At 37.9% G+C, this 14,092-nt stretch overlaps 1 long non-coding RNA gene across 3 annotated transcripts; it reads right to left on the bottom strand.

The window, feature by feature from the left end:
- Window positions 1-259: 259 nt before the first annotated feature.
- LOC130459860 (uncharacterized) lies at window positions 260-5,911 on the bottom strand. 3 transcript variants are annotated; one of them, XR_008919566.1, is made up of 7 exons: window positions 5,348-5,911; window positions 5,108-5,229; window positions 4,742-4,889; window positions 4,473-4,649; window positions 2,889-3,005; window positions 1,657-2,078; window positions 260-506 (listed from the first exon to the last, which is right to left on the bottom strand). It is a non-coding gene; the product is annotated as an uncharacterized lncRNA (long non-coding RNA). The 3 variants fall into 3 exon arrangements; XR_008919567.1 differs by having other exon boundaries at window positions 1,657-1,759; window positions 4,473-4,643; window positions 5,348-5,909; XR_008919565.1 differs by having other exon boundaries at window positions 1,657-1,759; window positions 5,348-5,903.
- Window positions 5,912-14,092: the final 8,181 nt, after the last annotated feature.

Raw genomic sequence — 14,092 nt, 5'->3', positions numbered from 1 at the left:
AGCGTACATTTATTTGTACGCTGCAACAAGTCTGAATTACTTAATTTTTTGCAGCGTACATTTATTTGTACGCTGCAACAAGTCTGAATTTTTGCGAAATTTTTTTCCCTTGTTGCAGCGTACAACATATATGTACGCTGCAAAAAAGCACTTTTGGCGGGAAAATTCTAATTTTGTTTAGGGATACCTAGAGTGCCTTGCACCAAATATAGAAACCTGTCAAAACAATAATAGAATAACGCAACCTGTATAACAAATATAAAAACAACAACTGGAGTTTTGTATACTATATATCCCAAAACCAAAGTGCACATATTACATTTAAATATATGTTCCAATTTCAACATAAACATACATTTTAATATAAAATTTATTCTATAACAACTAAACCAACTCGATCAAGCGCGCTAAAGCCAATAATAAATACTTGTTGGTAAAAAACTTAGCCCATTGCTCACAAACCACATCAAATTCCTCGCATAAGGCGCAATCCTCGGAGTGTAGACCTTTACAAAAACAGAAATTTAAATTAAACATTAGATTAAATACAAATTAAATATCACATTTTAACATTCAAGAAACTAATGACAATGTCCTAATAGTCTAAAATGAGTCCTTAGGTTCTTTAGTTCAAAGTTGGGAGCGAAAATGTCATTTTAGCCTAAATATGACCTATAACGACCCAATGAGCCTATAGGTGCATAAATAGATTGGAACGAGTCTTAGATCGTTAAAATTATGCATATTAAACATGTATTAAGTTTAAAATGAGTGCTTAGGTTCTTTATTTTAAAGTTAGGAGCGAAAATGCCTCATTTTAGCCTAAATATGACCTATAACTATCAAACAAGCATTAAATGGGTATAAGTAGATTAGAATAAGTCTTAGAAACTTAAAACTAAGCATATTTATCATATAATAAGTTTAAAATGAGTCATTAGGTTCTTAAGTTCAAAGTTGGGAGCGAAAATGCCATTTTAGCCTAAATATGACCTATAACGACACAATGAGCCTTAAATGTGCATAAATGGATTGGAATGAGTCCTAGAAAGGTAAAAATAAGCATATAAAACATTTAGTAAGTTTAAAATGAGTCCTTAGGTTCTTTGGTTCATAGTTGGGAGCGAAAATGTCATTTTAGCCTAAATATGACCTATAACGACACAATGAGCCTTAAATGTGCATAAATGGATTGGAATGAGTCCTAGAAAGTTAAAAATAAGCATATAAAACATTTAGTAAGTTTAAAATGAGTCCTTAGGTTCTTTGGTTCATAGTTGGGAGCGAAAATGTCATTTTAGCTTAAATATGACCTATAACGACACAATGAGCCTTAAATGTGTATAAATGGATTGGAATTAGTCCTAGAAAGTTAAAACTAAGCATATAAAATATTTAGTAAGTTTAAAATGAGTCCTTAGGTTCTTTAGTTCATAGTTGGGAGCGAAAATGTCACTTTAGCCTAAATATGACCTACATGTGGTTTTTCGTTAGAACTCTTAGTTAAAGGTATTGTTAAAGGGTGATATGCTGAAGTCTAAATGTAAGGTGGCTTCTTATTTTGGGATAGACTAATAAGAAATGCCATCTCTATTTAGGAACGAAGAAAGTAAAAAATAATTGTTTTATGTAGTACTCCTGTAATCGTACTAATACCTTATGATTCGTGACCTGTTGCGGGAGTAATAACTCGATCACTGCCACATTCTGATTCATGCCCAACAAATTTTGGTTATTATTCATGGTACCTAGGGAGTTCCTGAATCAAGTAAAACATACAAAATGTGGCGGTTAGAACATTCACACAAGTGCAGCAACCAGAAACAAAAAAAACAATAATCAAGCAGCAGCAACAACAATAATCAAGCATCAGCAACAACAATAATCAAGCTACATCAACAACATAAATCAAGCAGCAGCAACAACAATAATCCAGCAGCAGCAACATTGCACTAGTGCAGCAGCAACAGCGTAACAACAGATCAATCAGCAGCAACATTGCACTAGTGCAGCAGCAGCGTAGCAGAAGATCAGTCAGTAGGAGCAGATCAGTCAGCAACAGGGCTGAGTAAAGAAAACTGCATACCAAAAATATTATCCAGGTAAATATCCTCACGCAGGAGAAGCAGATAATTCGTTTCAATAAGGGAAATCTTCTGAAAAACTGGAATTTCGCTAATGAAAGGGACCATATGAACCATTACAACTGTTTCCAGGCGATCAGGTAGACTATACCCGGCACCAAGCATATTTTCATTCATCTTACGGATAAGGCACAGTAAGATGTAATGTAACCACTTGTATCCAACAATGGACACTGAAATTGCAAACTCACCACGGGTGGATTGATATGTACTTTTGCAATCACCACTCCAAATTCTAAAAAAAAAAAAAAATTACCACGAAGGCCCAAACTATAGTTCAAACATGCTAGCAAGGAATCAAAGTAAATTTTGCCTCCCCATTTTCTATATAATATACCCTGCATAATTCACTGCAAACAAAAAATAAAGGGACTATATGTTGGGTTCATTGGTTATGATAGCAGTTGTGATCTAGTAGTAACAATCGTGATTGAAGATTGCAGTTGAAAATGGATTCATGCATTGACTTAGGATCATGAATCATCATTTCAGGGGCAAGAATAAGCAAGCTAATAACACAATAGCTTGCTTATTATTGCCATCTTAGTTTGAAGTTCTTGAATCTGCTCTTTTAGTCCTAATTCTCACCTAAAAACAAACATAACATCAACTTAGGGCAGAGCTTTCCAGATTAGGACGTGACCTCAAATGTAATAATTGCATAAGTATTTTTACAGTTAACATATGACCAACCACCTCCCCAAAATAGTAGTAGACTCTGGCAGGTGAATATGATGATGTTACCTTCAGCTTTCCAAGCATCATTGTTACTGCACTGTATAGCACAAGACAGACTGCTAAAAAGAATATGAGAAAGTGTAGCAGAAGAGCAGCATCAACTGTAATCAGTGGCACGTGATCCTGTTAGCAGAAACGAAAAGAGTAGTGTTACAGAACTACCAAATGATAGGAACATATATGTGACTATTACGATAATCAATCAAGGAACATCATAGGTTGATGCTGCATGACAATCAATGATGGTCAGAAGTTCGGCAACATGTAAGACTTGCAACATTGGTAACAAGCAATGCCATCTCGCCTCACTCACCGAAAGATACCCACATGTTTGCAAGAATCAAGGTAATTTATAAAATTTCCAACACTATTTAAGATGATTCCACAAGTATCATAGATCCATAGTGTCATTAAGGCAATTAAGAATCCATACCAAAATTATAAATTTAAAAATACAGATTTAATCCATAAACGTCCTTAGGTCAGCATTTGGCTGTGGTCTAGATTGACGTTTGATAATTCTACACCAAACTCCCTTGGTTCAGAAACAATAATCAAATAGCACTAGAATAATTTATGTTCTTTTGTAAATGAAGAGAGGAATTGGCACCGCTACTTAGACTTAGTGTCTAATACTGGGTAGGGTATGAGAATGATCCAACTACTATAAAGTGCCTTTAAATATTACATTAGGCACAATGTAAAATTAAGCTGAGCGATAAAACATTGAACAAACTATACACCTTATTTAAATTAAGTACTTGGAAAGTGGAATCCGACCAATACAAACAAACAGCAAAGCAGATTTTCAAAAATTGTAACCTTTCAATTGATTCACTCCAATATAATACTTCTATAAGATATTAAGATCTCATAATTAAATCATGCAGTATAAAAAAGGTTAGTCAACTACACCTTAATCCAGATTAAAAATTGCTCTTTAGTCTCTACTCCCTAGGATATTAACCGACAAAAATAGTTATCCAAACAAATGCAACCTACACAGTTGCAACATGCCACTCCAATTACCAATAATCGCAAATTCACCATAACTATAATCTATACATCTAAGAAAAACCATAATGACCTTTAATATAACCCTGATATCAATCTCTTTCCTTAAGAAAGTTAAGCAATCAACTTTGAAAAGCAAGACTAATAGTCTTAATTTTGGGTTTTCTTTTACTTACGCGCATTGCAGACCATTTCTTGATCGAAATAAACCTACTGTCATCATTGGTAACTAATCGCCCACCAAATAGCTACCAAATGCCTAATGTTTCAAATTTTCTGATTGAATTGAATCTGGACATCTCTGTCCTAATTAAATCAGCGGCTTTTTTGCAAAATATGGAACAAAAACCAAGCAAAATTGTAAAATTGATTCCATGCGATTATCATACTTTTGATTCAATTTATGAAGTTAAACAAATTAAATTGCAGAATTGATATACCGCAAGATTAAATTTCAATATTAGCGTTTGATTGAAGCAAATAATATAAAATATTTGAGAAAAGGGAAGAAAACAGAAGCAGCGGGAGGGTTGAGGGAGGAGAAAGGGAATGAGAGAGATTAAGAAACGGGAATACCTCACCGGAGAAGTCGACGACGATTGCCAATGAATTTGCCGTTCTCTAGAAAGACGATGCTAAAATGCAGGTTTCTTTGAAGACCTAGCATCAAGAAAATTACCATAAGGTAAACCCAATAATTCCGACCCCGCAACAAGCCCGAATTACAGTGAAAAACGTCTCCACTCCCTGCAACTGAAAGTTAGCCAGGTTAGATATAAAGAATATAATGTACGCATAATTGAATCAAGAATGAATACAGCAAAGAGGAAAGTTTAATAACTCACTTCACCAGCACTTTTAAGCTCCTCTTCTGAACAACAGCTCCAAAGTGGATGCGCCCTGAATGCGACTTCCATATTGGCAAAGAATTTCTGAACTGCGGCACTATCCTTTTTTGGATCAGGAGGATTGTTTGGGAAGGAGACAATGAAACTGCCAGAAGCAGAAATACCACTTTAAGCTTAAATTTCAAATTAAAACCATCAATTGTGCATCATTATGAAAACTGAATTGCAATAGTTTTCCAATTAAACTCATAAACTAATTTGTCAACTTAAAAAGCACTCAAAATTAACAACAACTAACATAGGTAGCAAAAACTTCTTTAAATTAGTATCAGGAGAGAGAGGAAGAAGAATGGAGTGTCGTACCTTGGGCTAGAAACGAGCAGCAACAATGGAGGAGAGGGAAGGGGAGAGCAAGACCATAATTAGCATTCACAACAACGAACAAGGAGGCGGCGGCGACGACAGAGCGCCGTCGCACCCAACAACTAGAAGGGGCGGCGCAAGCAATGGGGAAAAGAAAATTGAAATCGATTAGTTAGGGTTTTGGGATTTTAAATCACGAACTTATTAAATCAATTGAAGGAGAAATTGAAATCAACTTACCAATTAGTGATGGATTGCAAATGATGTTGTGTTGGTGGCCACCATTATTGGCGGCGACAAACAGAGGAAAGGCGAGCACGGAGGCGGGACAACACCATCAACCACAACAACGCAATAACCATCGCAACCACCACACCAGCAGCGGCGACATGAAGGAGGTGGTGGCCGGCGATGCAGAGGAACGAAGAGAAAGAGTGTTCGAAGTGAGGAGAGGAGAACGGGACGCGAACAACGAGAACTGAAATTTTGAGATGCGTCTTAGGTTTTTTTTTAAGGGACGACGCAGGGAAAGGTAAGGGAAGAAGAGGGAGTTGAGCGCGAGAAATGAAAATTTGTATTCTGAATCACTTAGGGAGCAATTTTTTACCCGGCTATTGCAGGGGGCTTTTAAATTGTACGCTGCAACAAAAAGTTATAGCAGGGGGCTTTTAAAATGTACGCTGCAATAAACTTTTTTGCAGGGAACAATTAAATTGTACGCTGCAACAACCCTTTAAATGGTTTGACCCGCGTTGACCGATTGGTTGTTGAAGCGTATTAATACATGTACGCTGCAACAAGGGGGGTGCAATAGGGGTTTTTTCTACTAGTGCCAATAGATTATTTGCTCTTTCTCCAACTTTAGAGAAAGATTGCTTTGTCATTTTGCCAAGTAAGCATGATCCCTTCTTTTTGAATCTTTTCCATGCGTTTCATGTTAATATGGCCTAATCGACAATGCCACAGGTAACATTTGTGATGTATATCTGCGTGCAAAGCAATATCGAGAGAGTTTTCCAGTTAGTGATACACATGCTAGTAGAATGTTTGAATTAGTTCCTATTGATTTATGGGGTCCCTACTGTTAGGTTATGAATAATACAAACTGATGTGGCCTAAAATAAATGCCACCTAGGCTGAACCAAAAAGGCCCATTAAGAAGGCCTAAAAGGCCCACCATAAGTTCTTGAGACCCTCCTACTCAGAAGGAACCCATTTATGTTGATTTCAAGAAGCCCACCATGCTCAAATCAAGCCCCCAGTATTTAAGCAGGACACGTGTCCTGATCTTAAGAAACCATCCAATCAATGCAGGACCAGCTCCCAAGAAACTCTAGCACTATAAATAGTGCAGATCCCTAGGTAAACGGGACAATCAATTCATTCCCACCAACCTAGAACTATCTTTGCTCTGCCCTCTCTCTGTTAGGTTATGATACATATGACAATTCATAAATCATGCGGAAAAACCATAAACCCAGGAAAACATATTATTTACACATAATCATTTAGCATAGAATAGATGCATACTCTTTGTTGCGTGCCTTCCCTAGCTGCGCCCGAACCGAACAAGAACAAGTCTTTAGGACTCCAAGTGTCGTCCCTCCGTAGATAGTCCACAGCACGTCCGGATCCGCCTTAAGATTGACCAACTAGAATCGCCCTTAAGGTACTATTATTTCCGGCACTTTATAGGCAAATGTGTGACTGAATTTTTCTCTCAAAAAACTCACTTTGAATACTTTGAAACTTGTGTTATAAATTGTGAGCCCTAGCCTCATATTTATAGCGGTATGTAAAGGGAATCGAAACCCTATTCAGATACAAATTAATCAAACCTAGAATCCTACAAGAACTCTAATTTAATTAATTTATCAAATAGAATTAGGAATTTAATCATTAACCGAACTCTGCATGTTTTAGGAAACGTGCACGAACACAAACACTTGCACACACACGCACGACAGCCACGATGGGCCTCATGCGTGCGCGCGAGCAGCAGCCCACTCAGCGCCCGCGCGCGCTGCGCGCTGCGCGCGCTGTGCGCGCTGTGCGCGCTGCGCGCTGCGCGCAGCCTGCTGGGCCTGGCCTTGCTGTTTGTGCGGCGCGCTTGGCTTGCTGGGCGATGGCCTGGCTTCGTGCTGGGCCTCGTCCGGCAGGCCTCGTCCGATGCTTATTCGTACGATGCGCTTCCGATTAAATTTTCCGATTCCGGAATTCATTTCCGATACGAACAATATTTAATATTTCCGATTCCGGAATTAATTTCCGTTTCGAACAAATATTTAATATTTCCGTTTCCGGAATTATTTTCCGATTCCGGTAATATTTCCGATTCTGACAATATTTCCGTTTCCGGCAATATTTCCGATTCTGGCAATATTTCCATTTCCGATAATATTTTCCGATACGTACCATGTTTCCGTTTCCGGCAACATCTACGACTTGGATAATATTTATATTTCCGATACGATCCATATTTCCGTTTCCGGCAATATCATCGTTTCCGGAGTATTCATTTCTTGCCTGTGACGATCTTAGCTCCCACTGAAACCAAGATCCGTCGGTTCCGAATATTCATAGATAGAGTATCTAATGCCATTAGATACTTGATCCGTTTACGTACTATTTGTGTGACCCTACGGGTTCAGTCAAGAGTAAGCTGTGGATTAATATCATTAATTCCACTTGAACTGAAGCGGCCTCTAGCTAGGCATTCAGCTCACTTGATCTCACTGAATTATTAACTTGTTAATTAATACTGAACCGCATTTATTAGACTTAACATAGAATGCATACTTGGACCAAGGGCATTATTTCCTTCAGTCTCCCACTTGTCCTTAGGGACAAGTGTGCATTTCCTAATTCCTTTGTCGCTCGATGCTTCCTCTTGAACATAAGGTAAGAGTTGTCATCCTTATTATGTCCAGAGGTGTTCCTCGGTTTCAGAGTTCAACTGATCAAATAAACAGATAATCATAGCCTATGATTCATCCGAGCACGGCCATGCATTTCACAGTTTCTAGCTCTCCGAGTGGCCTTGTACAACTTTTAAGCATCTCATCCCGATTTATGGGAGGACAATCCCAATCTTGCGATCTTGAGATTAGACTTCGTTTGATAGGTGATTACCTGAGCGTTGCCTTTATAGCCTCCTTTTACGGTGCGACGGTTGGTCAACGTCAAAGCAACCAGTTCTCAAACAAGTAATCTCAAATCACTCAGGTATTGAGGATTTAGTGTCTAATAATTTTAATGAAATTTACTTATGACAGACTTTCATCTCTTACAGTAAAGTTTCATAGGTCTTGTCCGATACTAGTCTTCCCAAAGTAAGTATCTATGCAAATGATTATGACATTGCCATGTCCACATAGTTCAAGAAACAGAACTACTAGTCATCTTGCCTTCTAATCGTCTAACGTTTTCTATGCGTCCAATTTTATAGAAAACTCCGATTAGGGACCATTTTCAACCTTTGACATTCAAGTTCACTTGATAGACATTTCTTAGTCACAGGACTGGTCCTGACAGTCTATCTTGAATATATCGTCAAATTGAAGGGACTCATCATTTAATAAACCACAAATTAAATGGAAAAATGAATTCATTTCATTTATTGTGAATGATTAACCAATAATGTTTTACAAAGATTTAAACTCTAAAACTTTAAAACATTAAACAGAGACATCAAAGCCATTCTCCAATATGCTTGATTCCCATAGCTGCAGTGTGCGAGTTGTGCTTCGCTTGCGGCAGAGGTTTAGTTAATGGATCTGATATGTTGTCATCAGTTCCAATTTTGCTTATCTCGACTTCTTTTCTTTCAACGAACTCTCGTAGAAGGTGAAATCTACGAAGTACATGCTTGACTCTCTGGTGGTGTCTAGGCTCTTTTGCCTGTGCAATAGCTCCGTTATTATCACAATACAGGGCTATTGGTCCTTTAATGGAGGGGACTACACCAAGTTCTCCTATGAACTTCCTTAGCCATATAGCTTCCTTTGCTGCTTCATGTGCAGCAATGTACTCCGCTTCAGTTGTAGAATCCGCAATGGTGCTTTGCTTAGCACTTTTCCAGCTTACTGCTCCTCCGTTGAGGCAGAAGACAAACCCAGACTGTGATCTGAAATCATCTTTGTCGGTTTGGAAACTTGCGTCCGTATAGCCTTTAACAATTAATTCATCATCTCCACCATAGACCAGGAAGTCATCTTTGTGCCTTTTCAGGTACTTCAGAATATTCTTGGCAGCAGTCCAATGCGCCTCTCCTGGGTCTGACTGGTATCTGCTCGTAGCACTGAGTGCGTACGCAACATCCGGGCGTGTACATATCATAGCATACATTATTGAACCAATCAATGATGCATATGGAATCCCATTCATTCGTCTACGCTCATCAAGTGTTTTTGGGCACTGAGTCTTGCTTAGAGTCATTCCATGAGACATGGGTAGGTAGCCTCGCTTGGAGTCCGCCATCTTGAACCTATCAAGCACCTTATTGATATAAGTGCTTTGACTAAGTCCAATCATCTTTTTAGATCTATCTCTGTAAATCTTGATGCCCAATATGTACTGTGCTTCTCCTAGATCCTTCATCGAAAAACATTTCCCAAGCCAAATCTTGACAGAGTTCAACATAGGAATGTCATTTCCGATAAGCAATATGTCGTCGACATATAATACTAGGAAAGCAATTTTGCTCCCACTGACCTTCTTGTATACACAAGATTCGTCCGCGTTCTTGATGAAACCAAAGTCACTGACTGCTTCATCAAAACGTATATTCCAGCTCCTGGATGCCTGCTTCAATCCGTAGATTGATTTCTTTAGCTTGCATACCTTTTTAGCATTCTTTGGATCCTCAAAACCTTCAGGCTGTGTCATAAACACAGTTTCTGTTAAAACGCCGTTTAAGAAAGCAGTTTTGACATCCATCTGCCATATTTCGTAATCGTAATATGCAGCGATTGCTAACATTATTCGAATAGACTTTAGCATTGCAACTGGTGAAAAGGTTTCATCGTAATCCACACCGTGGACTTGCCTGTAACCTTTTGCAACCAATCTAGCTTTGAAAACTTCAAGTTTCCCATCCTTGTCCTTTTTTCAGTTTGAAAACCCATTTGCTTCCAATGGCTTGGTAGCCATCTGGCAAATCGACCAAATCCCATACTTGGTTTTCAGACATGGAGTCTAATTCAGATTGCATGGCTTCTTGCCATTGCTTGGAGCTAGGGCTCGTCATAGCTTGCTTGTAAGTCGCAGGTTCATCACTTTCAAGTAATAGAACGTCATAGCTCTCGTTCGTCAAAATACCTAAGTACCTTTCCGGTTGAGATCTATATCTTTGCGATCTACGCGGGGTAACATTTCTAGATTGACCATGATTCTCACCAGATTCTTCTAAAGATCTCTGAGTTTCATCTTGAATGTCATCTTGAGCATTCTCTAGAGTTTGTTGTTCGACTCGAATTTCTTCGAGGTCTACTTTTCTCCCACTTGTCATTTTGGAAATGTGATCCTTCTCCAAAAAGACACCATCTCGAGCAACAAACACTTTGTTCTCAGATGTATTGTAGAAGTAATACCCCTTTGTTTCCTTTGGATAGCCCACAAGGATACATTTGTCAGATTTTGGATGAAGTTTGTCTGAAATTAATCGTTTGACGTATACTTCACATCCCCAAATCTTAAGAAAAGACACATTTGGAGGCTTTCCAAACCATAATTCGTATGGAGTCTTTTCGACAGCTTTAGACGGAGCTCTATTTATAGTGAGTGCAGCTGTATTTAGTGCATGTCCCCAAAATTCTAATGGAAGTTCGGCCTGACCCATCATTGACCTGACCATGTCTAGCAAGGTTCTGTTCCTCCGTTCTGACACACCGTTCCATTGTGGTGTTCCAGGAGGAGTCAATTCTGATAGAATTCCACATTCTTTCAGATGGTCATCAAATTCATAGCTCAGATATTCACCGCCTCTATCAGACCGCAGTGCCTTAATCTTCTTGCCTAATTGATTCTCTACTTCACTCTGAAATTCCTTGAATTTGTCAAAGGATTCAGACTTATGCTTCATTAGGTAGACATAACCATACCTACTGAAGTCATCAGTGAAAGTGATAAAGTAGCTGAAACCACCTCTAGCATTTGTACTCATTGGTCCACATACATCTGTATGGATTAAACCCAATAGTTCATTTGCTCTTTCTCCAACTTTAGAGAAAGGTTGCTTTGTCATTTTGCCAAGTAAACATGATTCGCATTTACCATAATCCTCTAAGTCAAATGGTTCTAGAATTCCTTCCTTTTGAAGTCTTTCTAAGCGTTTCAAGTTTATATGGCCTAATCGACAATGCCACAGATAGGTGAGATCTGAATCATCCTTTTTGGCCTTTTTGGTATTTATGTTATATACTTGTTTGTCGTGATCTAATAAATAAAGTCCATTGACTAATCTAGCAGATCCATAAAACATCTCTTTAAAATAAAACGAACAACTATTGTCTTTTATTATAAAGGAAAATCCCTTAGCATCTAAGCAAGAAACTGAAATGATGTTTTTAGTAAGACTTGGAACATGGAAACATTCTTCCAGTTCCAAAACTAGCCCGGAGGGCAACGACAAATAGTAAGTTCCTACAGCTAATGCAGCAATCCGTGCTCCATTTCCCACTCGTAGGTCGACTTCACCCTTGCTTAACTTTCTACTTCTTCTTAGTCCCTGTGGATTGGAACATAAGTGTGAGCCACAACCTGTATCTAATACCCAAGAAGTTGAATTAGCAAGTATACAGTCTATAACGAAAATACCTGAAGATGGAACGACTGTTCCGTTCTTCTGATCTTCCTTTAGCTTTGGACATTCTCTTTTGTAATGGCCTATTCCATCACAATAAAGACAGCTTGATGTGGACTTGTCCTGCTTTGATTTAGCATTGCCCTTGGACTTTCCACCTTTCTTGAATGGTCTCTTTCTAGCCTTGAGTAAATCTTTGGCTTCACAGTCCAGTACTATTTCAGCCTTTCTGACAAGGTGAATAAATTCTGCAACTGTTTCTTCTCTTGGTTCACTTAGGTATAGTTGCTTGAAGCGACCAAACCCACTGTGTAGTGAATTGAGCAAGACAGAGACTGCCATCCTTTTGCTTATTGGTGTTCCTAGTAGACTTAGGCGATCAAAATATGAACACATAAGATCCACATGGAACCTCAGTGGGACGCCTACCCTCTGTTTAGTGCGAAGGAGCTGAACATGTGTTTCTTGGACCTCCATCCTATAACACCTGTTGGGAGAACTAACCTTTAGACCAGACATTGATTCAATCAACTCATGGACGTTCAGGTCCCTGTCCTCCGTACTTCCACGACAGATATCCCTCAGATTCTTGATGAGCGTAAAAGGTTCATAGGCTACAAACCTTTTAGCCCAATCATCAGGGATATTGTTCAGCATGAGACTCATAACCTTTTTGAGATCCGCATCCCAGGCGTAAAATCTCTCAGGGGTCATGTCTCTGGCATAGTAGCTTGGCATGGGATGTGACAGTACATACTCAAGACCATTGAGTTTGACTATTTCAACTAGCTTAGCTTCCCATTCAAGAAAATTTATCAGGTTCAGCTTGACCATAAGCTCAGAACCCATGATGATGTTTTGATTGTTGTTTGCCATATTAAAACTACAATTGAAAAGAATAAACAAACAAATAACCATTCACAGTTACTCTTAATAAACTTAAATTCTAGCATACATGCATAATTCAATGTTTATTAAGCATTTTATTCAAGTTATGTGTTCCGGCAGGTGTGAATAAAATGATTCCAAGATCCTAAAATCATTGAAGAACTAAGCACAGTTTGTCGACTTAATCCTAGAACATCTTAGGTAAGCAAAAGCCTTTTGCTAATATTCTAGAAACTATTCTTGGTTGATAGGTACGTCTAAGAACTTATTAGGTAAATCTATCGATTTTGCCACGACATAAAAGGACTCCTTACTTATATCGTTGAGTTTCACCAAAACTAACATGTACTCACAATTATTTGTGTACCTTGCCCCTTTAGGACCAATAAGTAACACCTCGCTGAGCGAAAACTATTACTAGATTGATGTAAAGGATATCCAAGCAAGTGTATATTTTGGCATGGCACCTTTTAACTCAATTTTTAAGTTTGGAACTTAAGGCTCTTACTATGTTGGTTAGATTTTAAGTGAACTAAAATCCTTAATCATGCAACATAATCAAGCTTTTGATCTCATGCATTTTAAGACATATTTAAAACAATAAATAACTTAAAACATGCATAAGATATTTGTGATCTAGTATGGCCCGACTTCATCTTGAAGCTTTGACTTCAAAGTCCGTCTTGAAAATCTCCGTGGGAGGCACCATTTTCTTCAAATAGGATAAGCTATAACTAATTACAACTATTTGATGGTTCGCAGACCATATTTGAATTGAAAAATAACTTTGGTACTTTAGACCAATTACATTCAAATTAATGGTACGCAGACCATATTTTCTATCCTATTTGGGCCATACTAGTCACTTCATAACCTGCAAAACAGTACATATACAATATATACCATTCACCCATTCATTATCATGAATGGCCCACATAGCTGGTTAGTAAAACACATTATGCATCACGTAAACATTTGCAGCAATTAATCAAGGGCACCAATAATCTACCAATTATTCAGTCCTTATTAATTCTAATCAAGTTGTTTTAACCTTAAGGATTTGTAGACCTAATCAAGAGTTTATAACTAAAAAGCGCTCCCACTTAAACCAATAAATTCATATGCTTTACCAATTTTAAACATAAAAATGTATTTCTAGTCCAACCGGAAACATACAAATTTAATTAAAATTTAAAGCTCATATCAATTTATAATTGAATCCAAAAATTTAATTTAATTTCAGTCGTATTTAAATTAATTCATGATTGTAATTTTAGTAAAATAATTAGAATAAA

The sequence above is a fragment of the Spinacia oleracea genome, chromosome 4 (genome assembly GCF_020520425.1).
Source record: "Spinacia oleracea cultivar Varoflay chromosome 4, BTI_SOV_V1, whole genome shotgun sequence".
Lineage (NCBI taxonomy): Eukaryota > Viridiplantae > Streptophyta > Magnoliopsida > Caryophyllales > Amaranthaceae > Spinacia > Spinacia oleracea.
This window is presented reverse-complemented; position numbering and strand designations above follow the sequence as displayed.